This window comes from Triturus cristatus, chromosome 1_2 (genome assembly GCF_964204655.1).
Source record: "Triturus cristatus chromosome 1_2, aTriCri1.1, whole genome shotgun sequence".
NCBI classification, from domain to species: Eukaryota; Metazoa; Chordata; class Amphibia; order Caudata; family Salamandridae; genus Triturus; species Triturus cristatus.
In genome coordinates this window covers 39406375-39430992 of record NC_140580.1, presented here as the reverse complement: position 1 = coordinate 39430992, position 24618 = coordinate 39406375, and the positions used below count along the sequence as shown (strand labels likewise).

Below are 24618 nucleotides of genomic sequence, written 5' to 3'. Positions count from 1 at the left end.
CTGTTTTGAATAAAGGTCCCAGTACTGAGTCTAGGCACCCAGTACTGGATTACAAAAGTAACAAGAACATACTATACCTGCAACTTGAATTTTCTGCCATAGGGAATCATTGACTGTTTTCTATGAAATATTTTCTAAGTGTCAACTTTTAAAATAGCAAAATATTGTCTAAAAATCATCACAGTAATTAAGTCGACTTTTATCACTTGATTCCAAGTATTGACCCAGGGCTGAATCTAGGATCCAGTCCTGGAATTACAAGAGTAATCCTTAAAGTAATCTGTGGCAAATAACTTGAAACTTCCATTGAACTCAACGCATTCTTGTGTTTAGAATTGTGTTGCCTATTGCAACCACTTGTAACTTTCTACAAAAGTCAATTGCATATTGCAAAAGTATTTATATAAAGCATCTCATTCTGAGAAAGTATATTTTAATACCTATTGTTGGTTCTAAAATAAAACAAGCATATATTTTTTTATATATAAACTATTAGCCTAGAGTTCAGTTATTGAATGTGTCAGACCATTTGCTGGCTAAGTGTGTGCAACAAATGCTTTACACTGTCATCTGATACTTCCTTACTGCTCGACCAAGCTACCACTTTAGAGAGTAAGGTTATATCTAACTTTAGCCTCTACCAAACTTCTGGGGACTGTGGACTCTGTACACCCTGTACCTATTTGGGAACAGTATATACAGAGCCACTTTCTCACACACGTTAGTTAGATTCCTTACCTTAGAATATCCCCAGGCGTCAGGCTGGATCCGGAAACATTTTTCGTCGGCAATACCCTTGTGCGTCGCTAGGCATCGTCTGCGGCTCCGCGTCCGTCGTCATGATCACCGGGATGACGTCGCCGGAGTACTTCGATGCTGCCCTCGCGCGCTGACGTCAGTTCTTCTTTTTTCTGCGCCAGTAAGCGCAGATCCGGGAAGAGCATAACCGTTAGTCACTTTTTGACTAAACGTTTTGAACTCCTTTGGTTCATTTTTCGAATCGACCTCGACTCCTGGTGCTGGTAGGGATGCCCGGTTTAAAGCCGTGTGACGCCTGTCACCGACTGATCTCGGTTACGGATCACCACCCTCGGTGTCTCTACTGCCTTGGTGCTGACCATTATGTTGAGTCGTGCCCCGACTGCCGGGCCTTGACCTCGAAGGCTAGGCGGGAGCGGTCCCGCAAGCTCCTCGAGGTCGAGGGGCCGGTCGCAGACCGCAGCCATCACCGCTCGTCGGGGTCGAAGTCCTCGCTTTCCGATAAGTCGAGGCACAGTAAGAAGTCGTCGAAGAAACGACATTGCTCTTCTGACTCCCCTTGGCAGTTGTGCGACTTGGCTGAGGGTTCGGGGGGCACCACCCACGCGGCTCCGTCGGATCCACAGGAGTCGCATCCGGCCCCATACCCTCCGGTCCCTGAACCTAATGCGACTCCGGGCGAGATTCAGAACTTCCTCGTGGCCATGAGGAGTCTCGCTCCGCCGTTGAGGCCTGCCGGCACTTTCGGGCCCTGCAGGTCCGACTGGGAGTCCTAGTGAGCCGGCGGCTCCGGCCCCGGCGCAGTCGTCGACTTCGGTCCTGTCACCGCAGGCCCCCGTGGGATCCAGGCCTGGATCCCGGTCGACGCCGGTTGACCTTATGACCCCGGCGCCGACCCCTATGGTGCCACCCCTGGCGCCGTCTTCGGACGACGTCATCCCCAGTTTTAGCCCCAGTCCGGGCCCGATATCGGAGCAGCGCTGCCCGGCACCATCTTCGGCGCCGATGGATGAGTAATTCATCTACCGCCCGGCTCAGTCCTTTCAACCTGTCTACCAGGAGTCTGATGACGGGGACGACTGGAAGGGGTCTGAGGACCCTCTGGCACAGCAGTGCCAGTTTGATCAGGACTGGGCAGAAGAGCTGGGGGATGCCAGTGGTCTTGACACCTCCCCTGACACTGGCTTCATCCCTCCTCTCTCCATGGCTACGGAGGAGGGTGCAACCTATTCTGTGGTGCTGCGCAGGGCTGCCAAAGCCCTTCATCTGGAGCTCCCTGCAGTGGCCGTGAGGACTAACCTCACTGAAGTGCTTCAACCGCCAGTAAGCTCTTCAGAGCCTCTACTGCAGTTCAATGAAGCACTGACTGACATTCTGATGGGCACCTGGTCCAACCCCTCCACAGTCACTCCTGTGGACCGGAACGTGGCCCGGTGCCACCGCCCTGCACCGGGCGACCCCAGCTTTCTGTCCGTGCACCCCACCCCTGAGAGCCTGGTTATCCAGGCCTCTACGTCCCAGACCGCCTTCCCGTCCTCTCCTCCGGATCGGGAATCCAAAAGGTTGGAACAGTTTGGGAAGAAGCTTTTCCTCCCTCATTTTGGGGTTGCGATCTATCAACACCGCGTGCCTTTTGGACCGTTACACCCACTCCCAGTGGGATACGGTGGCGGATGTGCTGCCCCAGTGTCCGGAGGAGGCCCGGACACAGCTCGCCCAGGCTCTTGCTGAGGGGCGGGATGCAGCACGGTACTCAATTCGATGTGGGCTTGACACCACGGACTCGCTAGGTAAGGCGATTGTGACAGCGGTGGCGGTTCGTCGCCACGCCTGCTGGCTGAGATCCACGAATTTCTCTGGGGAGGTCCAGAGCACACTCATGGACATGCCCTTTGATGGCCGTCGCCTCTTTGGCGACAAAGCGGATAGTGCGCTGGAGCGCTTTAAGGACTCCAGGGCTACGGCCAAGTCCTTGGGCCTCTCGGCCCCGCGCCCACAAACTTCCGCTTTTTGACCCTTTCGTGGCCAAGAAAGGGCCGCTCCCACACGTCCGTCTAGCCACAGGCCGCTGAACCAGTCTCAACGCGGTCGCGGACGTGGGTTCCGCTGAGGCGGAACAGGGGGACAGCGAGCCGGTCAGCTCACATCTGCCCCCGCAGCATCTGCCTCAAAGCCTTCCTAGTCCGACTTTTCAGGCCCATTCCACGCCAGTGGGAGGCAGAGTTCGCCATCACCTGCTCCACTGGCGTACCATCACGTCGGACAGGTGGGTGCTGCAAATCGTCCGAAGGGGCTACTTCCTCCCCTCCGAGGCGACCCCTGCAGCCATGCCACTGCAGTATCACAGCATGTCGGGGGATCACTTGTTACTTCTACAAGAGGAAGTTACAGCCCTCTTGGCCAAGGGCGCCATCCAGCGCGTTCCTGGGACAGATGTAGGACGGGGTTGCTACTCCCACTACTTTCTGGTTCCCAAGAAGGGCAAAAGGGGGCGTGCGCCCTATCTTGGACCTCAGGAGCGTCAACGCCTTCCTCCGGAAGGAGAAGTTCAAGCTGCTCACCTTAGCTCAGGTTCTGGCTGCCCTAGACCCTGGAGACTGGATGGTAGCGTTGGACTTGTAGGACGCTTATTTCCACATCCCCGTCCTGCCGGCCCACTGGCGTTACCTGCGCTTCACGGTTGGCCACGAGTACTTTCAATTTACCGTGCTCCCCTTCCGCCTCACCAGTGCCCCTCGGGTGTTCACGAAAGTGATGGCGGTGGTCGCAGCTCATCTGCTTAGATTAGGGGTTCCAGTCTTCCCCTATCTCGACGACTGGTTGTTGAAGGCCGGCTCGCCCCAGGTAGTCGTCTCCCACCTCCAGACTACTGCCGACCTCCTACATTTGTTGGGGTTCTCCATCAATGTGCCGAAGTCGCATCGGAGTCCCTCCCAGATGCTTCTTTTAATTGGAGCGGTTCTGTACTCTGTTTCGGGTCTATCCTCCAGAACAGCGGGTTCGGGATATTAAGGCTCTGATTCCGATCTTTCAGCCTTAATCCTGAGTTTCGGTCAGGATGGTCCTGTGGCTGCTGGGTCTAATGGCCTCCTGCATCCTGCTGGTACATCACGCCGGGTGGCGGATGCGGGCTCTGCAGTGGGACCTGACGTTCCAGTGGGCCCAACATCGGGGCAACCTGTCCGACCACGTCCGGATTTCGGAGGGCACTGCAAGAGTTGCAGTGGTGGCACACGGACCGCGATTGGGTCAGTGGCAGATCCCTCTCCCTACCCCAACCAGAGCATGTAGTGGTGACGGATGCGTCCCTCCTGGGATGGGGGGGCCACATGGGAGAGGCGGAGATCAGAGGCCTCTGTTCTCTGGCGGAGTCCCGGCTTCATATCAATCTATTGGAGCTACGGGCGATCCAGCTTGCACTGAAGGCATTCCTTCCCTCTGTACGGGGAAGTTAAGTGCAGGTGTTCACAGACAACACCACCGCCATGTGGTATTGCAACAAACAGGGCGGGGTGGGGTCGTAGACCCTTTGTCAGGAGGCTCTGCGCCTCTGGACATGGCTGGAACATCAGGGCATCACCCTGGTGGTTCAACACCTGGCAGGTTCTCTGAACGTCTGGGCGGACGAACTCAGCCGCCGGTGCATGATGGATCACGAATGGCGTATGAACTCGGACGTGGCGCAAGGCCTCTTTCGGCAGTGTGGAGAGCCTTGGTTAGATCTATTCGCCACCGAAGAGAACGCGCAATGTCATCAGTTCTACGCGTTGGAAATTCCAAGTCGGCACTCGCTCGGAGACGCTTTTCGTCGCGAGTGGATTTGTGGTCTATTGTTACGCCTTTCAGTCAAGATCAGGCGCGACCGGGCCCAAGTCATCCTTGTGGCTCCGGATTGGGCATGAAGGTACTGGTATCCCGAGCTACTCAGTATGTCAATCGATCCCCTAATTCGACTGCCTCTTCAGGAGGACCTTCTGTCGCAGCAGCAGGGGACGGTCCTCCACCCAAACCCGTCCAGCCTCCACCTCCATGCGTGGACATTGAGCGGCGACAGTTGATGCCATTTGACTTGCCTCCTGAAGCCTGTGATGTCATTCTGGCAGCCAGGCGTCCCTCCACTAAAACGATATACGCCTGCAGGTGGAACAAATTTGTGGCATGGTGCACAGCAAAGGCAGTGGATCCCCTTTCCGCCCCTCTTTCTGAAGTTCTCCTTTTTCTTCTTTCCCTGGCCCAGCAGGGTTCTGCTCTGGGCACCCTCAAGGGATATCTTTCATCTCATTCTGCCGTCTTACGGCTTCCCGGTCAGCCTTCTCTTTTCACGTCCCCTGTTGTTGCTAGATTCTTTAAGGGCATTACTCACATGTTTCCTCCTGTCCCTTTCGTAATGCCTCAGTGGGACTTGAACCTGGTGTTAACCTATCTGATATGCGCTCCTTTTGAGACACTTTATAATTGTCCTCTTCGTTTTTTGACTCTTAAGACTGCTTTCCTGGTTGCCATCACCTCTGCCAGACGAGTGAGTGAGTTCCAGGCTCTTTCTTCTAAACCTCCTTTCCTCTCTGTATATCCGGACAAGGTTGTTCTCAGGACTCGTCCTTCCTTTCTCCTTAAGGTGGTAGCTGGCTTTCACATCGGCCAGTCTGTTACATTGCCCACCTTATTTCCGCCTCCGCATCCTTAGAGGAAGAGAGGCTCCACCGCCTGGACCCAAAACGTTCGCTTTCCTTCTATCTGGACCGCACAAAACCGTTCCGGATGGAAGACCAACTCTTTGTTGGCTACGTGGGCGCCAAGAAGGGGCGGGCAGTGCACAAGCGGACCATCTCTCGGTGGGTCGTTTTGTGCATTAAGGCCTGTTATTCCTTGGCTAAGAAGGAACCTCCTGTAGGGCTGAGGGCCCATTCCACTTGGGCCACTGCGGCTACTACTGCCCTGGGATGGGGAGTCCCTCTGCAGGACATCTGTCAGGCAGCAAAGTGGGCCTCGCTGCACACGTTTGCCAAGCATTATTGCCTGGACAGTCAAGTCCGGAGAGACGGCTTCTTTGGCCGTTCCGTTCTCCAGGACTTCCTGGTGTGATCTTGGTTCGCAGACCCACCATGGGGGTTGATATTGCTGGGGTATCTATTCTAAGGTAAGGAATCTAACTAACATGTTTCTTTCAGATGAACAAGTTACTTACCTTCGGTAATGATATATCTGTAAGAAACATTAGTTAGTTAGATTGCTTACTGCCCCACCCATGCTTCCCGTTCTGCGAACTGATATCTAGGGTTAAGGTAATCCCTTTCAGGACCCTAGTTTCATGGCACCAGTGTCGGTTTCTTGCATGGCTCTGCGTTCCTGGCGCTGAAACTATGTACAGAACTGACGTCCGCGCGCGAGGGCGGCGTCTAAGTACTCCGACGTCATCCCGGCAATCACGACGCCGATGACGGACGCGGAGCCGCAGACGACGCCTAGCGACGCGCAAGGGTATTGCTGACGAAAAATCTTTCCGGATCCAGCCTGACGCCTGGGGATCTTCTAAGGTAAGGAATCTAACTAACTAATGTTTCTTACAGATATATCGTTACCGAAGGTAAGTAACTTGTTCATCCTTCCCACAGACGGTATCTTCGGTTTGCAGTAGCCGGAGACCATTACCAGTTCAAAGTACTACCATTTGGCCTCAAATCAGCCCGAGAATTTTTACAAAGTGTCTGGCGCCAGTGGCAGCTTTTCTCAGAAAGCTAAGACACCAGGTGTTTCCATACCTGGACGACTGGTTGATAAAAGCGGCATCAGAAACTTCAGCCCAGGTGTCAACTACAGCATGCTTACAATTATTTGCCGAACTGGGACTGATTTTGAATATAGAGAAATTATCCCTTCAAGGAAGATCACGTTCCTGGGAGCGATTCTGGACACCTCTGTAAACTAGGCATTTCCCTCCACAGAGAGGCAACTGGGTCTCATGACGCTTGCCAAGAATTTGACAAGAAAAAAATGTCTTTCAGTTCTCACGTACAAGTCGCTACTAGGGACAATGTCCTCTTGCATACTTCTGATTCCTTTATGCCGACTAAAGATGCATCCATTACAGGAGGAACTGGATCGGCAATGGCACCAGGCAGAGGGATCCTTCAACGACGAGGTGAAGATCATGCCGGCTATGGGGCAAGCACTAGCATGGTGGACCCACAAAAGGAACATTTCGGTGGGCCTTTCCTTCCTGACCGAACCAGCTCCATTGGTAATTACCACCGATGCATCACTGGAAGGATGGGGGGCGTTCCTTCAGGAGCTACAAGTCAGCGGTCGGTGGGGATTACAGGAACAGCAGCTCCACATCAATTTGCTGGAGCTCAAAGCCATAGGCTTGGCATTGCTGGCTTTCCTACCAAGAATTCAGGGAGCATCTGTTCTGATAAGAACAGACACTATCTCAACAAGCAGGGAGGTACAAGATCACTCTCCCTGTCGCAGGAAGCACAAAAGATATGGAAGTGGGCTGTTCAACACGAGGTGTCTCTAAAAGCGGAACATCTTCCAGGAGGTCAGAATGTCAAAGCGGACACTCTCATCAGACTGAAGCCCACATGCCACGAGTGGGAAATCAACCAGGAAATTTTACAAAGCATCTTCTTCAAATGGGGAGTTCCGACAGTGGATCGGTTTGCGACAGCTCAGAACAAAAAATGTCGCTTCTTCACAAGTTGGCATGGTCAGGCGTCTATGCCTACGCCTTTCCTCCGATTCCCCTCCTGCCACGCGTTCTCACAAAGATAAAGAAAGAACCGTGCAAAGTGATACTGATAGCTCCGTGGTGACCCAGGCAACACTGGTTCACAGAGTTACTCCTGCTGTTGGAGGATCATCCGATTCATCTGCAACCAATACCATCACTCTTGACAATGTCCCGGGGACAAGTGCTTCATCCAGACCCGAAATCGCTACGCTTAGCGGCCTGGCTCCTGAACACTGCGAATTTCAACACCTAGATATTTCATCAGAATGCAGAGATATACTAGCAAATGCCAGAGCGGAAAGTACAAACAAGACATATAGGATGAAATGGAAGAGATTCTGTTTGTGGTGCCAAGAACGTAATATTCATCCTCTAAGCTCAGCGGCACATGAAATTATTCCATATATTTTAACGTTGGCAAAATCTGGTTTAGCCCATGCTTCTATTAAAGTGCATCTTGCTGCGATTTCTCGATATATAGAAGAACTTCCTCAGGTCCATCACTGTGGTCTGAAAGGATTATCAAACAGTTCATGAAAGGATTATCTGAAAGAGACACGTTAGTGATAGATTCCTTACCTTAGAATATCCCCAGGTGTCAGACTGGATCCGGAAAGTTTTTTGTAGCAGTACCCCTGCGCGTCAGTAGGTGGCATTGTGCGGCTCCGTCGCTGGCGTCGTAAACGCCGAGATGACGTCACGGAGACTACTTAGGCGCCACCCATGTGCGCTGATGTCAGTTCATTCTTTTTCCGCGCCAGCAAGTGCAGATCCAGATAGAGCACGTACCTTAGTCACTTTTTGACTACTCTTTTGAGACTTTTTGTCTCTTTTTTCTCCTGGTGCACATAGGGATGCCTGGCTTTGTCTTGTGGGGCCTGCCGTCGCAACATGTCGGTGGCAGACCCCCATGATGTTTGCCTCCACTGCCTGGCGACCGAACATGACTCCCGGTCCTGCCGGGACTGCCGAGCCATGGCCCTGAAGAACTTAAGGGAGCTGTGCCGGAAACTGCTGGAGGCCGGGCACTCGTCCCAATGCCGCTCCAGGTCCAGGGACCGTTCCCGGGACAGCTCGCGGGGCCGCAGTCGTCGCTCCTCGGGCTCCAAGTCTTTGCCCTCGGATTCCGGTAAGCGACGACATAAAAAGAAGTCAAAGAAGCGTGTTTGCTCTCCGACGTTCCCCCGTCGGTCCTCGGATGCGGACGAGGGGTACAGGGGTTCTGCCACTGCGGCTCCCTTGGAGCCTGGGAGTCCCGTGGCCTGCCGGCCTTACCCGGGTCAGTCGGCGACTCCCGAACAGGTGCAAGATTTTCTTGCCACCATGGACCGCCTTTTTAGTCCTCGGGCTCCCACCGGCGCGCCTTCAGGCCCCGTGGTCCCGTGTCTAGATCCTGTCGGCTCTGCCGGTGGATCCAACTTTGGTGCCACAGGATCCTACGCCGTTGGCTCTGGCCCCGCCCTCAGCTCCGCCGCCGCAGTGGGTGCCGTTCGTTCCACCCTTGCCCTGGTTCTAGGACCATTGCGTTCCTGCCTGGGATCCGCATTGGGAGATTGCGCCGGCCCGACCCCGGCCGGTGCCGTTCACGGCACCGTTTCCGATGCCGTTTGTCCCTTCCCTCTGCCACCGCGGCTGGTTCCTCCTGCAAAGGAGATGGGGGATGACTGGGAGGGGTTCGAGGACCCTCAGGCCCGTCAATGTGACTCCGAGTAGGACTGGGTGGACGATCTGGAGGACGCCGGCGACCTCGATGTCTCTTTTGACCCGGGGTTTGCCTCTCCCCTGGCTACGATGGAGGAGGGCGTTTCCTACACGATGGTGCTCCGTCGGGCTGCTGAGGTCCTCAACCTTGATTTTCCTATGGTGGCTCTCAAAACTAACCTCCTTACTGAGGTGCTCCAGACGGCGTCGACTTCGTTGGAGCCACTGCTTCCCTTCAACGACACCCTCACAGACGTCCGGTTGGGCACTTGGTCGTAGCCGGCCACAGGGGACCCTGTGAATAAGAATGTCGGCAGGCGTCACCACCCGGTGCCTGGTGACCCCGCGTTTTGGACCACTCATCCTACGCCTGAGAGTCTGGTCATCCAGGCCTCGACGTCGCAGAGTGCCTTTCCCACGGCTCCACCGGATAAGAACTCTTCAGAAGTTGGAACAGTTTGGTAAGCGGTTGTTCTCCTCGGTCAGCTTGGGGCTGCGGTCGGTGAACACCGCCTGCTTATTGGGCTGCTATTCCCACGCGGTGTGGGATACGGTTGCTCAGGTGTTGCCTCAGTGTCCTGAGGAGGTCCATGCTGTGCTTTCCCAGGCGGTTGCTGAGGGTAAGGATGCAGCTAAGTTCGCCATTCGGTGTGGGGGGCAGTCCACCTCCGCCCCCGCTGCTTCTGCCTCCAAACCTTCCTATTCCGAGCATTGGGGACAACTCCACGCCAGTGGGTGGCAGGATTTGCCATCACCTCCCCCAATGGCGCGCCATCACATAGGACAAGTAGGTGTTGCAGATCATGCGCAAGGGTTACTCCCTTCCCTTTCAGTCCACCCCTCCAGCCATGCCACCTCGGTCCCACCGCATGTCGGCGGAACACTTAGCGACTCTCCAGCAGGAAGTTGCGGCCCTCTTGGCCAAGGGGGCCATCGAGTGCATTCCTGGGCCAGAAGTAGGGAGTGGTTGTTATTCCCACTACTTTCTGGTCCCCAAGAAGGACAAAGCGGGTCTGCGTCCTATCTTGGACCTCCGGGACGTCAATCACTTCCTCCGTAAGGAGAAGTTCAAGATGCTGACTCTGGCTCAGGTCTTAGCTGCCCTCGACCCTGGAGACTGGATGGTAGCATTGGACTTGCAGGACACATATTTTCACATCCCCGTCCTGCTGGCCCACCGGCGTTATCTGCGGTTCACGGTAGGCCAGGAGCATTTTCAGTTTGCCGTGCTCCCCTTCGGCCTTACCAGCACCCCTCGGGTGTTCACGAAAGTGATGGCGGTGGTTGCAGCTTATCTGCGCAGGTCGGGGGTGTCAGTCTTCCCCTACCTCGACGACTGGTTGTTGAAGGTGGGCTTGCCCCAGGCAGTCATCACCCCCCCTTCTGACTACGTCCGACCTCCTGCATTTGCTGGGGTTCTCCATCAACGTGCCGAAGTCGCAACTGAGTCCCCCTCAGAAGCTCCCCTTCATCGGGGCGGTTCTGGATTCGACGCTGTTTCAGGTTTATCCTCACGAGCAGCGAGTCCAGGATATTCAGGCTATGATTCCGACCTGTCCCGGGTTTCAGTCAGGGTGACCCTCCGGCTCCTGGGCCTGATGGCCTCCTGCATCCTGCTAGTGCCACATGCCAGATGGCATATGCGGGCTCTGCAGTCGGACCTGAAGTTCCAGTGGGAGCAGCATCAGGGCAACCTGTCCGATCATGTCCCGATATCGGAGGGCACTGCACGACAATTGCAGTGGTGGCTCACGCATCGCGATTGTGTCAATGGCAGATCCCTCTCCCTTCCCCAACCGGAGCACACAGTGGTGACGGATGTGTCCCTCCTGGGATGGGGAGGCCACTTGGGAGAGGCAGAGATCAGAGGACTCTGGTCTCCGGCAGAGTCCTGGCTCCATATCAACCTGTCGGAGCAGCGGGCGATCCGACTGGCATTGAAGGCATTCCTTCCCTCTGTCTGGGGAGTGTGGTGCAGGTGTTCATGGACAACACCACCGCCATGTGGTGTTGCAACAAACAGGGCGTGGTGGGGTCATGGACCCTATGTCAGGAGGCTCTGCGCCTCTGCACATGGCTGGAACATCAAGGCATTACCTTGGTGGTTCAACACCTGGCAGGTTCTCTGAATGCCAGGGTGGACTAACTCAGCCGCCGGTGCTGGATCGATCACGAATGGCGTCTGCACTCGGACGTGGCGCAAGGTCTCTTTCAGCAGTGGGGAGAGCCTTGGTTAGATCTATTCGCCACCGAAGAGAATGCGCAATGACATCAGTTCTGCGCGTTGGAATTTCAAAGGCGGCACTTGCTCTGCGACGCTTTTCGTCGCGAGTGGAGTTGCGGTCAGTTGTACTCCTTTCCGCCTATACCACGTCTGCCCAGAGTGCTGAAGATCTGGCGCGACCGGGCATAAGTCATCCTTGTGGCTACGGCTTGGGCACGAAGATATTGGTATCCCGAGCTACTCAGCATGGCGATCAATCCCCCGATCCGTCTGCCTCTTCGGGAGGATCTTGTGTCGCAGCAGCAGGGAATGGTCCTCCACCCGAACCTGTCCAGCCTCCACCTCCATGCATGGAGATTGAGCGGTGACAGTTGACAGCTTTCGATCTTCCTCCCGAAGTCCGTGATGTCATCTTGGCAGCCAGGTGTCCCTCCACTAAAACGGTGTACGCCTGTCGGTGGAGCAAATTTGTGGCATGGTGCACAGCGAATGCTGTGGGTCCCCTTTCTGCCCCTCTTCCGGAAGTTCTTGTTTTCCTGGTTTCCTTGACCCGGCAGGGCTCTGCTCTGGGCACTCTCAAAGGTTATCTTTCTGCCATCTCTGCCTTTCTCCAGCATCCTGATCAGCCTTCTCTTTTTAAGTCTCCGGTTGTTAACCATTTCCTTAAGGCATTACGTACACGTTTTCTCCCGTGCAGTTCATGATGTCTCAATGGGACTTGAATCTCGTTTTGACCTATCTGATGTGCGCTTCTTTAGAGCCCCTTCATACCTGTCCTTTGCATCTTCTCACTCTCAAGACGGATTTCCTGGTAGCTATCACCTCTGCCAGAAGAGTGAGTGAGCTCCGGGCTCTTTCTTCCAAACCTCCTTTCCTTTTTGTTCATCCGGAAAAGGTGGTTTTAAGCACTGTCCCTCTTTCTTGCCAAAGGTTGTCACGCCCTTCCACATCGGGCAGACCATCACTTTGCCCACATTATTTCCGCCTCCGCATCCTTCAAGGGAGGAGGTGAGGCTCCATCGTCTGGACTTAAAACGTGCGCTTGCGTTATATCTGCAGCGTACACAGCAGTTCCGGGTGGATGACCAGCTCTTTGTTGGCTATGTGGGCGCCAAAAAAGGTTGGGCCGTGCACAAACGAACCATCTCGCGGTGTGTCATTTTGTGCATCAAAGCATGCTACTCCTTGGCTAAGAAGGAGCCCCCTGTGGGGCTGCGTGCCCATTCTACCAGGGCAACTGCAGCCACTACTGCCTTGGGACGCGGCGTTCCCTTGCAGGACATTTGTCAGGCAGCTACGTGGGCCTCGCTGCACACGTTTAGCAAGCATTACTACCTTGACAGTCCAGTCCGGAGAGACGGCTTCTTTGGCCATTCTGTTCTCCGTGACTTTCTGGTGTAATTTGTTCGCAGACCCACCACCGGGGTTGGTATTGCTGGGGTATCTATTCTAAGGTAAGGAATCTATCACTAACGTGTCCCTTTCAGATGCACAAGTTATTACTTGTGTAACGATATATCTGTAAGAGACATTAGTTAGTGATAGATTCCTTACCGCCCCACCTATCCTCCCCATTCTGCGAACTGGTTACTAGGGTTAAGGTCATCCCTTTTAGGGCCCTAGTTTTCTGCACCAATGGTCAGTATCTTGCATGGCTCTGCGTTCCTGGCGTGGAAAGTCGCGTACAGAACTGACGTCAGCGCGCATGGGTGGCGTCTAAGTACTCTCCGTGGCGTCATCTCTGCGCTTATGACGCCAGTGACTGACGCGGAGCCACACGACGCCACCTACTGACGCGCAGGGGTACTGCTAAGCGAAACTTTCCGGATCCAGTCTGACGCCTGGGGATATTCTAAGGTAAGGAATCCATCACTAACTAATGTCTCTTACAGATATATCGTTACACAAGTAGTAACTTGTGCATCAACAAGCAAGAGTGGGTCAATCTATACTAAAAACATTATATCAAACAAGTGATTCAACCATTAGCTAGCCACTGCTTTACACCCAATGCTAAAAATATATATGTCTACGGCCAATACATGCCACAAATGGAATATGTTATTTACCCAACAAGCATTTATTCGTAGCGTGTAATACCTTAGATTCATATGCACCCACCCATCTTCCTGGAAGCTTCTGGTTGAATTACTTTGAAATATTTAGGATACATTTAACACACTAAACATTTTATATGCATGTTCTTTATATTCTATCACTTTATTACTCCTACCTTTCTAACGCTCACCCAATGAGCTAAAAAGAATCTAACAAAGGAGCCAAGGAACATGCGCAGTACACACTGGAGGAGGGGTCACTATACCTAGTGACTCGAAGACTAATTTGAAGAAAAACAACTTGTAATCGACCCGGCCCAGCACTAGATGGGAGGATGATGCTAAGCATGTCAATCTACGACACTACACACTATCAATAGATGCCTAATGGGTAAGTAACATTTTCCTTCTTCCACATGCTATGGGATTTAGAGCGCATGGCGTCCTGGAGGCATCCCAGTGCAAAGAGAGGAAGCACAGTGATTCTAGGATCGAACGTAGGTAATCATAAAAATATCACCCTGGAAAGAGGCAGGTTTTAATGGCTTTGCGAAAACACAGCTCATTGTCCAGACACATAATGTCCAAGAGGAGAAATTTCCAGAGCTTAGCGGTATTATATTGAAAGGAGCGCCCTCCCATTGTAGCTCTTTTAACTCCAGGAACGGTGACCAAATGTTGGTTCGATGAGCGAAGGGCCCTATTCGGGACATAGTGACAATCTGTTGAAGGATGGGTGGGCCTATTCCAGGAAGAATTCTATGGGCAATGCACAAGGACTTGAATTCAATTCTTTGAGGCGTTGAAAGCTGGTGCAAAGCCATCTACCCCATTGAAACCTGGGACTACCCAGTAACACACGAGCAGCCACATTTTGTACTGTAAAAGCACCCTTTTTTGCATGGTTGCCCAAACTTTTTGCCACACTGCTGATGTACTTTGCCTGAGTGTGCCCAGGGTTCCTCCCAAATGGGTACCCAGGGCCTATGTTCTTTCCCTAAAACTGCATTAAGACAAAACCCAGTTGGCACTCTCTGGCCACATGTCAGTCCCTTGTAAATGGTACCATAGGTACCAAGGGCACTGTGGCCAGGGAAGGCCTCTAAGGGCTGCAGCACTTATTGTGCCACCCTTAGAGTACCTTTATGCACACACACACACACACACACACGCACACACACACACACACACACACTACCATTGCAGGGTGCCTGTTTTGGTGCAGCACAAACTGGCATAGGTTAGCCTCCCCTCTAGCTGGGTGCACTACACCAGTGGTGAGGGTACAGATGCAGAAGCCCTGTACCCATACAGTACCTAAGCCAATTCTTAGTGTAAGTGCAGTAATGTCATTGAGTATATGGTGCTGGGAGTTTGTCATTACGATCTCCACAGCACCATAATGGCTTTCCTAAAAAATGGGAAGTTTGGCATCAAACTTCTTAGCATATTAAACCAACACTGATGCCAGTGTGGTATTTAATGAAAAATGCGCTCAGAGGGCGTCTTAGTGATGCTCCCTGAAAAACGATCCTAAGTCTATTGTCCTGGCTGAGTGGCTACTCGCCAGCTGTCACTACCAGACATTTTTCTGGACCCTTAGGTCGAGAGCCTGCCGCTCTCTGGGACCTAAAACAATGCACATACTGGGACGAGGTGCCAAGCCTCCTCCCCCAGGATGGGGAGGGTCCACGAAGGGGGAGCTTCAAAGGCTTGCCGCCTTTGTGAGCTACCCCAGCCATTTGCTGCTTCCAGCAACTGGCCCCCACTGGTTCTGACCCCCACTTTGGGCGGGAGAATCGGTGGGAAAACCGAGGGAGGCAGGGAGGTGTGCCCACCGTTGCCAACCCCACCCCTCAGGTGGGAGAGGCAAGGTGAAGCACAACTCTCAGTCCCCGCCATCTTGCAGATGGGGGGACCCAATCCAACCAACCAGAGAGAGGCATATGTCCACTTCCCACTGGAGGGTGGCATAATAGGGGGTGTACCCACCGCAAGTGAAGGACCCATTGGTCCCAACCTTTACTTACCTGTAACGCCCCATATCTAGTATTTAGGGGCAACTCTGACCCTTGCCTCCTCGGGCAAGAACCGACCAGAAGAAGAGATTATGAAGGACCGCGGAAGCCGTGCTGAACTAAGAGGAGGTGGACGCCTAATGACTTGGCCTCAACCCCACCGGCCTGTCTGCCTCTCAAACCTGCTCCAGCGACATCCCAGTGTGTCCTGCAGCCATCAGCCCTGGCCAAATCCGCGAGCCTGCACCATTCTGCACCGACGCCCACAGCCTGAGTTTGAGTAGCCCAACATCATGAGGAGGTCTCCCCGGTGATCCTGACCTGATATCGGGTGATCTCTGACCTGCCTCGAATTTCCAATCAACGCCTGTAGCCTCTTTCTGAAGGACGCAAATACAGCACACTGCACCCAGCCGCCCCTGCGCTGTTGTGGGTACACTTTGGGTGCAAACTCAGATCCCCATTTGCCCTGAGCCTAACACCAGGAGCTTTGCTCCCACAACCTTGAAGTCTGCTCGTGAGCAGCCACCAACCAGAGGCCCCCTATCCTCCATTGGATAACATTGGGCCTCTGTACTCTGCTGCCCTAGTGCCGCTGATGGTGCTAGGACAGTGCATCCTAGACCCTGGGTGAACCCTGGTTCCAACCCCAGAAAACCAAACTCCCAAACCCAAGTACTTAATTTGAAACCGATAACCTCATTTCCTCCCATAGAATTATTTTCACAAGAAAGCAGTCCATGCAGCCCCAAGTGTGAAGTTGGTTTTGTCTGGGAACTTGAAAAACTGCAAATATCTAAAAACTGCTTTACTTACCTTTTCTCTAGGAAATGTCCCAGTGTGATATCTAGGCATATCACACTGAGTAAAAAAAATAATCCGTAAAGTAATGTGAAAAGTAATCAAAACTAATTTAACAGTATTTTCCACTGTATCCAAAGTATTTACTAACCTGTAACAAAGTCATTTTTCATTCAGCTTGTTTGTGTTGTTCAACCTGCCTTGAAAAGTACCATTTACACTTACCTGTGCCAGGCTTGCTTGGTTCTAGAAAATAAACATACCTAAATAATATTTTTGTACAATCAAATTGGTCTGAGTTCTGTCTTTAAATGTTTGACATCATTTCTTGCCTGAGTCTGTACAACAAATGGTTAACACTGCCCTCTGATAAAGGCTTACTGCTCACCCACACTACCACAAATAGAGAGTAAGGTGCTATCTACTTTTACCTCTGCCTATCTTTCGGGTTCCACTGGACTCTGTGCACACTATACCTAATTTTGGTATAGTATATACAGACCCAGCTGTGTACATGTACCGCTTGCAGTTTCTGGATGGAAGCCATGGGAGATTCCAGATAAAAAGAATTCCCATAGTCCAGGCTGGAAGGGATTAACGCCTGGACTACTACCTGCCTTGCAGTCTGAGGGACCAGCGTCAAAATGTTGTGTACCATCCGCATCAGACCAAAGCAGCTGGCTGATGTTTTAATGGCCTGTGCGGGCTGCCATCATCAATGAATCATCAAACCACATGCCAAAACTTTTTATAGTTGGCTTATTATCCAGGGAGACCCAAGCGAGCTGGCCACTTCAGATCGTATTGGACGGGGGATTTATTGCTAAGTATCATTAATTCAGTTTTGGCTACATTGAGCTTAAGACTGGATTGATTCATCCAGCTGGCTATTTGTTCCCAGCATGCCGGTTCTGGTGGCTCAAGTGGACTAATGCATCCACTGCAGGGTCCTGTGTTCGACCTCATAGTCACAAGTTAAAATCTCGGTGGGTCCACTCAGCCTTTCATCCATCTTAGCTCGATAAAATGAATACCTTTAAGTTGGGTAACAATAATCATCTGTTATTCAGCGCCAAGATGTCTACGAGTGAACGTGCGCTTTACAAAATGCATACGTTATGTTCCCAAATTAACTGGGGGCAAGTCGTAACCAGGTGTAAGTGAAAGCACCAGTTGGGTGTTCATCCGCGTAGGAGACTATGGACATCCCAATAGGCGCTGCAGTATCCGCCAGTGGCTGAAGATAGATGTTGGGCTGAGGTTGGACCCCTGCGGGACCCCACAAGTGACAGGCAAGATATTCAAGGTGCAGCCCTGGTCAAAGCCTTGTAATGTTATCTTATTTAGAAAATAACCAACCCAGTCCAAGACTTTCCCTGTAACACTAGCTTTACCAACCCTGTGCAATAGTATAGAATGGTCAACCGTGTCAAAGGACTCACTAAGGCCCAAAAGGACGATGGAGACCATACCCCAGATTCTAATCTCGTTTTAGCCTCTTCCACCCCCAGTAAAAGGCAGTCTCAGTACTATGTCTTGGGCAGAAGCCAGTCTGTGTTTGATACAAGCAAGAGTTGGCCTCCAGAAAGTCAGAGAGACACCTGTTGATATGTTTTTCAGCCACCTTACGTAAAAGCGGAAGTTTTCCAGGCATGCAGGGTCAAGGTTAGGTTTTTTCAGGGAGGCTTTAACCATCGCACATTTCCAAGACTTGGGAACAGACCCAGTTTCCAGCGACAGGTTGGTCCAGGTAGGTTCAGTTTGAGCAAAATAGGGAGGATAGTTTCCTGTTCTTGAGCAATGATCCTGGGGGAAGCCTGATCAAGGGGAGAGCCTGATTCTAACTTACTGAAAAGAGCCGTCTGCTCTTCCAGTGTAATGGGAGGGAATTGGGACAGGATGGAGGAACAACTATTTCCTCTATTAATGTTAGGAATCGAGATAGTGCTTCTACAGTCCTTTTCAAAAGATTGGAAAATAACCAACATTTTTTAATTAAAGAAGGAAGCAAAGACAATGCATCTTTCAGTTGATCGTTCAGAAAGAGGTGTGCTGGAAGAAGGGTCTAGCAACATTTTAGTAATTTTAAATATTTCTCAGGGGGAATTGCTAGCCTTATTAATCCTTATTTCAAAATAAAACGCCTGGGCAGTGCGGATTTCAGAGTGATGAACTAACTTTCTCCATATATATATTCCTTTTTTTGGTTCTGCAAAATCTTTCCTCCATTCCTGTCTGCCACAATTTTTTTTTTCAAGTTTTGAGGTGGGGGAATACCACGGTGCAGACTTATTGTTAGATTTTTCATTTCTTATCTGCTTGGTGATATTTTGGGCGGTACAAAAGGGGGTGGTGATGGACTGAGCATCAGAACCAATCAAACACTCACACCCAGTCAACAGATCTGGGTTTGATCCGTCACCGTTCTTTAGCCCACTCTGCCACCCCAGTTCATACATGGCCACATGCAAATCAGTCTGACCCTGTGCCTCATGGGAACAGTCCAGCCCGAACTGCCAAGCCATGCCTTCCCTGGACCGGAAACAAGCTTCCTAGGACCGGTTTCTGGCATTTCAGCCGTCTTCAGCCAGGCTTGCTTGAATCCAGTGGCAAAGTGAGCAAGGGACTCACGTCTGAGCATACCCTGCCAAGTTATGACGAACAAAGCGGTACAAAAGGGGGTGGTGATGGACGGAGCATCAGAACCAATCAAACACTCACACCCAGTCAACAGATCTGGGTTTGATCCATCCCCGTTCTTTAGCCCACTCTGCCACCCCAGTTCAGACATGGCCACATGCAAATCAGTCTGACCCTGTGCCTCATGGGAACAGTCCAGCCCGAACTGCCAAGCCATGCCTTCCCTGGACCGGAAACAAGCTTGGCTTGGCAGTTCGGGCTGGACTGTTCCCATGAGGCACAGGGTCATACTGATTTGCATATGGCCATGTCTGAACTGGAGTGGTGGAGTGAGCTAAAGAATGATGAAAAATTAAACCCAGATCAGTTGACTGGGGGTGAGTGTTTGATTTGCTCTAACGCTCCATCCATCATCCCCTTTGGTATCGCTTTGTTCGCCCTAAGTTGACCTCCCCCAGACAGCTGGAATAGTTCCGCCATCTTGGATGGGGGGGAAGTCGGCGGTACAGCTGCCTGGCCGGACCCTCCCAGTCGCCCATAAATGAACCCACAGCCGCGACCGCGCAGCGGGCGCGCAGAAGGCGCGCCAGAGGCAAGCCCGTCTGCGCCCGTCCGCGCCGGGACGGCGCTGGGCGCTGGCATTATGGACGGCGGGAGGTCTGACCCTATCATGTATTCACGAGAAAAACTCTTGGCCTTGGCGCGCCCTTCTTGCCCATCCTCCCCATGGTCCCCCCTTGAGTTTCCCTCTCACTGTAAGTCCTGCCCGTTTGAATTATCCCCAGCACAACTGACTTCCTGCCCTTCTGGGTTTAAGTTATTTAAAATTCTCCGTCTCAACTGCCGCTCGCTGATTAAACATCACGCTGAGATCCTGGACCTTCTAACTGATGAATCTCCTGACGCTCTCTTTCTCACGGAAACCTGGCTTCACCAGGACGCCACCGCAATACCATGGCTGGCTCTCCCGCCTGGCTACACACTCAAATCTGTTAACAGAGAATTGGGAAGAGGTGGTGGGGTGGCAATGATAGCTAAGGAATCATATACAACCAATTTAGTGAGTCAACCCATAGTAGGTTGCGAGTGCGCATCATTCAAAATTGGGCTAACTGATAATATCTCTTTAGCCGGTCTTTTGATTTATAGGCCCCCCGGGTTAACAACCAGTTTCAAAAAGGATCTTCTTGATAAAGTGGGGCATCTGGCTAGCAAGTCTGGAAGCCTTTCAATTAAAGCAGTGTGTGCTTGAAGCTACCCACATAGCCGGCCATGTTTTGGATCCAGTCATTTCTAACCCCCCCCAAATCATTATGCGTTCCCCAGTTCCTCAGGTCCGGACAGACCATTTTTTGGTCACCTTCTCCCTACAATTTCCGATCAAAATTGACCCTAGTCACCCCATGAAGATCCTAAAGCGTGCCTGGCATAAGCTTAATCCCGAGATTCTTTCTGCTTGGCTTTCTAGCCACCAACCGCAACTACCCGCCTGCGCGGACGAAGCAAACCAGTGTTATCAGGACTGGCTGATGGCTGGTCTGGACACCCATATCCCTGCAAAATGGGGTAAGATTGGGCGTGGGCCATCTAACCCATGGTTCAACGAGGCCCTTTCCTTGACCAAAAAGGGCTGTAAGAAGTTGGAGCGCGCTTGGAGGCGCTCCTACGATGCGACTGCTAAACTTGAATATCAAGCAGCCCTTAAGTCTTACCATAAAGATATTCGCAGAGCGCGGGCCGACTTTGTGGCAAATAAAATTATGGCGAGCTCCAACCCTACAAAAACAATCTTTTCCTTACTGGGCAATATGAAGAAATCCGGTGGTAATGAGGGTCATCCAATCACCTCGAATAACCAGTGTAGTGCGTTAGCTACATATTTTATTAATAAAGTGGAACTAATCTACCAGGGACTCCCACAAACTTTTTCCCTGTCTGAAGAGCTGGCCCCCTCAGGGGGTGAGTCTTTGAATGCTCAGAGCTTAGGGGAATTCCCTCCCATTACGGCTCTGGAGTTTGCGTCTCTCAGTTCCAAAATAAAGTCCGGCTCCCCGGCGGACCCAGTGACTCCCACCTGTTTCCGTCTTCTGTATCCCTCCATCTCCGAACTATGCCTTGAAGTGGTCAATCGGTCACTACTCACGGCATCAGTCCCCAGAGCTTGGAAGCATGCCAAAGTCATCCCCCTTTTGAAAAAACCCTCCTTAGCTGCATCCGACCCGAGTAATTACCGTCCCATCTCGCAACTGCCTTTTTTGGCCAAAGTGACGGAGGCACACGTGAACTCTATCCTGGCAGGCTTTGTCGAGCAACATGCTTTATTTGACCCTACCCAACATGGCTTTCGCCCTCGCCATAGTACTGAATCTGCGCTCCTGGTGGTATCTGAAACCATTAAAAGTCATCTCGATGCAGGCGACTCCGCGGCTTTGATCCTATTGGATTTGAGTGCCGCATTTGACACTGTATCGCACAAAATACTTCTGAGACGCCTGCAGGACATTGGGGTAAGGGACTCGGCCTTGGCCTGGATTACTTCCTTCCTGTCAGAGAGATCCTTTCAGGTCCTGGCTCCCCCCATTTCCTCACAAAAGTGTGCATTGCACCAGGGAGTACCTCAGGGCTCCATACTAAGCCCACTCCTATTTAACCTGTATGTCAGCCCATTGGCAACACTGGCCAAGAGTAGGGGGCTTTCACTGGTCTCATACGCCGACGATACCCAATTAATGATCAGCTTCTCTAAAAAAAGTTCCGCCAACCTAAACAATTTCACGGCTGATCTATTGGCTATCTCCGACTGGATGGCAGCAAACTGCCTTTAGCTGAACTCCGGGAAATCCGAAATTCTGCTTTTCGGTAAGGATAGGGAGTTATGGACTGACCTTCTCTGGCCAGAACGTCTGAAGCCTGCCCCAGTCCCTAAGGACTCTGTAAAGAACCTTGGCTTTTGGTTTGACCGCGGTCTAACCTTCGAGAAACAAACTAAGACTGTTGCGGGGGTCTGTTTCGGTCTCCTGCGGAGCCTCAGACCACTGCTTGGGTTCTTTCCTCCATCGGTGCGGCAGTCCATCATCCAATCATCTGTTCTTGCCAGATTGGACTATGGGAACTGCCTTTACTTGGGAGCAACAAGGGCTAGTATAAACCGCCTCCACAGGATCCAGAATGCTGCAGCCAGGGTTCTGGTGTCTCTACCCAAGCATTGTTCGGTTGCCCAGGTGCTTCCTAAACTTCACTGGTTGCCAGTGTGTAAACGCATTCAATTTAAAGCACTATGTATTTCACACAAAATTCTTGCAAAGCAGGCCCCGTCAGGCCTCCTGGAACTATTGGAGCCTTACGTTCCTACGCGTTCCTTGCGCTCTGCCGACCATGCTCTGGTCTGCGTCCCTCAGGTGCGGAGGGCCAGGGCAGGGGGGCGCTCTTTCCGACACCTAGCAGCTAAATTGTGGAATTCTGTCCCGATTTCAGTTAGAACTATTCCTAGCCATTTGACATTTCGCAAGGCCCTGAAGACGTGGCTCTTCCCCCTTCCATCATCTAACCCTCAGTGATCTGCTCCGGTGCTCGCTCCCTGGTTCTCGCTGCCACGCTGGGACGCCTCGTTGCTGAGGCAGCCAAGCGCATTATAAAATTAATTAATAATAATAATAATAATAATGCCCAGACGTGGGTCCCTTGCTCACTTTGCCATTGGATTCAAGATAGCCTGGCTGACGAGGGTTATGAACCCGAAACCGGTCCCAGGATGCTTGTTTCCGGTCCAGGGAAGGCATGGCTTGGCAGTTCGGGCTGGACTGTTCCCATGAGGCACAGGGTCATACTGATTTGCATATGGCCATGTCTGAACTGGAGTGGTGGAGTGAGCTAAAGAATGATGATAGATTAAACCCAGATCAGTTGACTGGGGGTGAGTGTTTGATTTGCTCTAACGCTCCGTCCATCATCCCCTTTGGTATCGCTTTGTTCGCCCTAAGTTGGCAGGGTATGCCCAGACGTGGGTCCCTTGCTCACTTTGCCACTGGATTCAAGATAGCCTGGCGGACGAGGGTTATGAACCCAAAACCGGTCCCAGGATGCTTGTTTCCGGTCCAGGGAAGACATGGCTTGGCAGTTCGGGCTGGACTGTTCCCATGAGGCACAGGGTCATACTGATTTGCATATGGCCATGTCTGAACTGGAGTGGTGGAGTGAGCTAAAGAATGATGATAGTTTAAACCCAGATCAGTTGACTGGGGGTGAGTGTTTGACTTGCTCTAATGCTCCGTCCATCATCCCCTTTGGTATCGTGGTGATATTTTGGGTCAGCCAGTTTGTGATCTTATCATGATTATCCAGTGGACCAAGGCCCACCCAGGGTAAGGATTGATTCAGTGAACACTTCCAGCTTTCCCAGTTTAACTCGGACCATTGTCTATCAAACATGGCTGTACTCTTAATGGGAGCAACCAGCCGGGAATTGTTGGTAAATACCAGATCCAACAAATGACCCCCTATGTGGGTGGAGCACTGAACTCTTTGCTGTAATTGTAGGGCAGCTAGATCGTGCATAAAGCAGGAAGTTTGGGGGTCTTTAGAATCATTCAAGTGTGGATTTAAATCTCCCATGACCGTTAAGGGAGTATATTTTATGACCAAACTCGCTAGAACATCGGGGTTGATTGAATAAATGACTGGCCCGGCCTGGGAGGCGATATACTAAGCTTCCGACATTGTGGTAGTATGGAAAAAAGATAAAGAAAACGCAACACTTTCACAATAGGAGAGTGAGGGGATCAATTCTACAGTTGAATGAATTTTTGTCTGGGGGTCAGCCTGAACTACAGCCGGTCCGGATTCCTCATGAAGCCATGTTTCCGTGAGGAAAACTACATCCAGTTTGTAATCTTCTAGGAGAGAACGGATGTCCAGCTTATGACCTGGAAGGACCATACAGTTGAGGAGAAGCACATTTTGTCGAGATTTAGGTGCGTGGAGTTCCCTACTTGTAGGATCAAAAGGAAACCTATAGGAGCAATACTTTAGAGTGCTGTCTGAACTAGACACATTTATTGAGTGGCTACAGTTATCATGTGTTGTCCCTCTAGCTTTAAGTAGGAAGGCCCTGGAATATATTTGCTGGTGAGAGGTTAGAGTTGCAGGTTCCCTGGCCCCGGTCGGGCGTGGATGGGTTTGCCTTAGACGCGCCTTCAGCACGCCAGCAGTGCCTCCATTGCATGCTCAAAGAAAACATAAAAATCACTGCCTCATAGGTGCAACTGATCAGCGAACCCTCACAGTGCTGCTGCTTCTCTGATGCGCGCCTGCTGCCCTGCCGTTTTTATGCCAGGCCGGAACTCCAACCACTAGAGCACCAACCAGAAAGTGTCCGCTCTATGGTTGGTTTGAAAAGTAAAATTCACAGTGCTTCAATTCCCCTCAGTGCTACCATTACTCTGTTCTTTCCCTCGCCGCCCCCAATTGCGAATTCCCACATCCTAGATGGTTACGAATAGCTATCTTGTGCTCGTTCGTATCTTCACTGTTAGCTGCATCATCATGGTTGGCACAATTCGGTCCATCCACTATGCCTACAAAGACATCTAGATATGCTGTCATCTTTACATTCAAGAGTTGCAGCCCTTACCATCATTGGTTGCAAACAAGCTAAAGCAACAGTCTGCATCGTAGATTTGAGTTGTC

At 51.8% G+C, this 24618-nt stretch overlaps 1 pseudogene across 1 annotated transcript in view; it reads left to right on the top strand.

The window, feature by feature from the left end:
- LOC146866703 (lysine-specific demethylase 5B-like) overlaps positions 1 to 24618 on the top strand; it is a 501879-nt pseudogene that overhangs the window by 193128 nt on the left and 284133 nt on the right. The window lies entirely within an intron of this gene.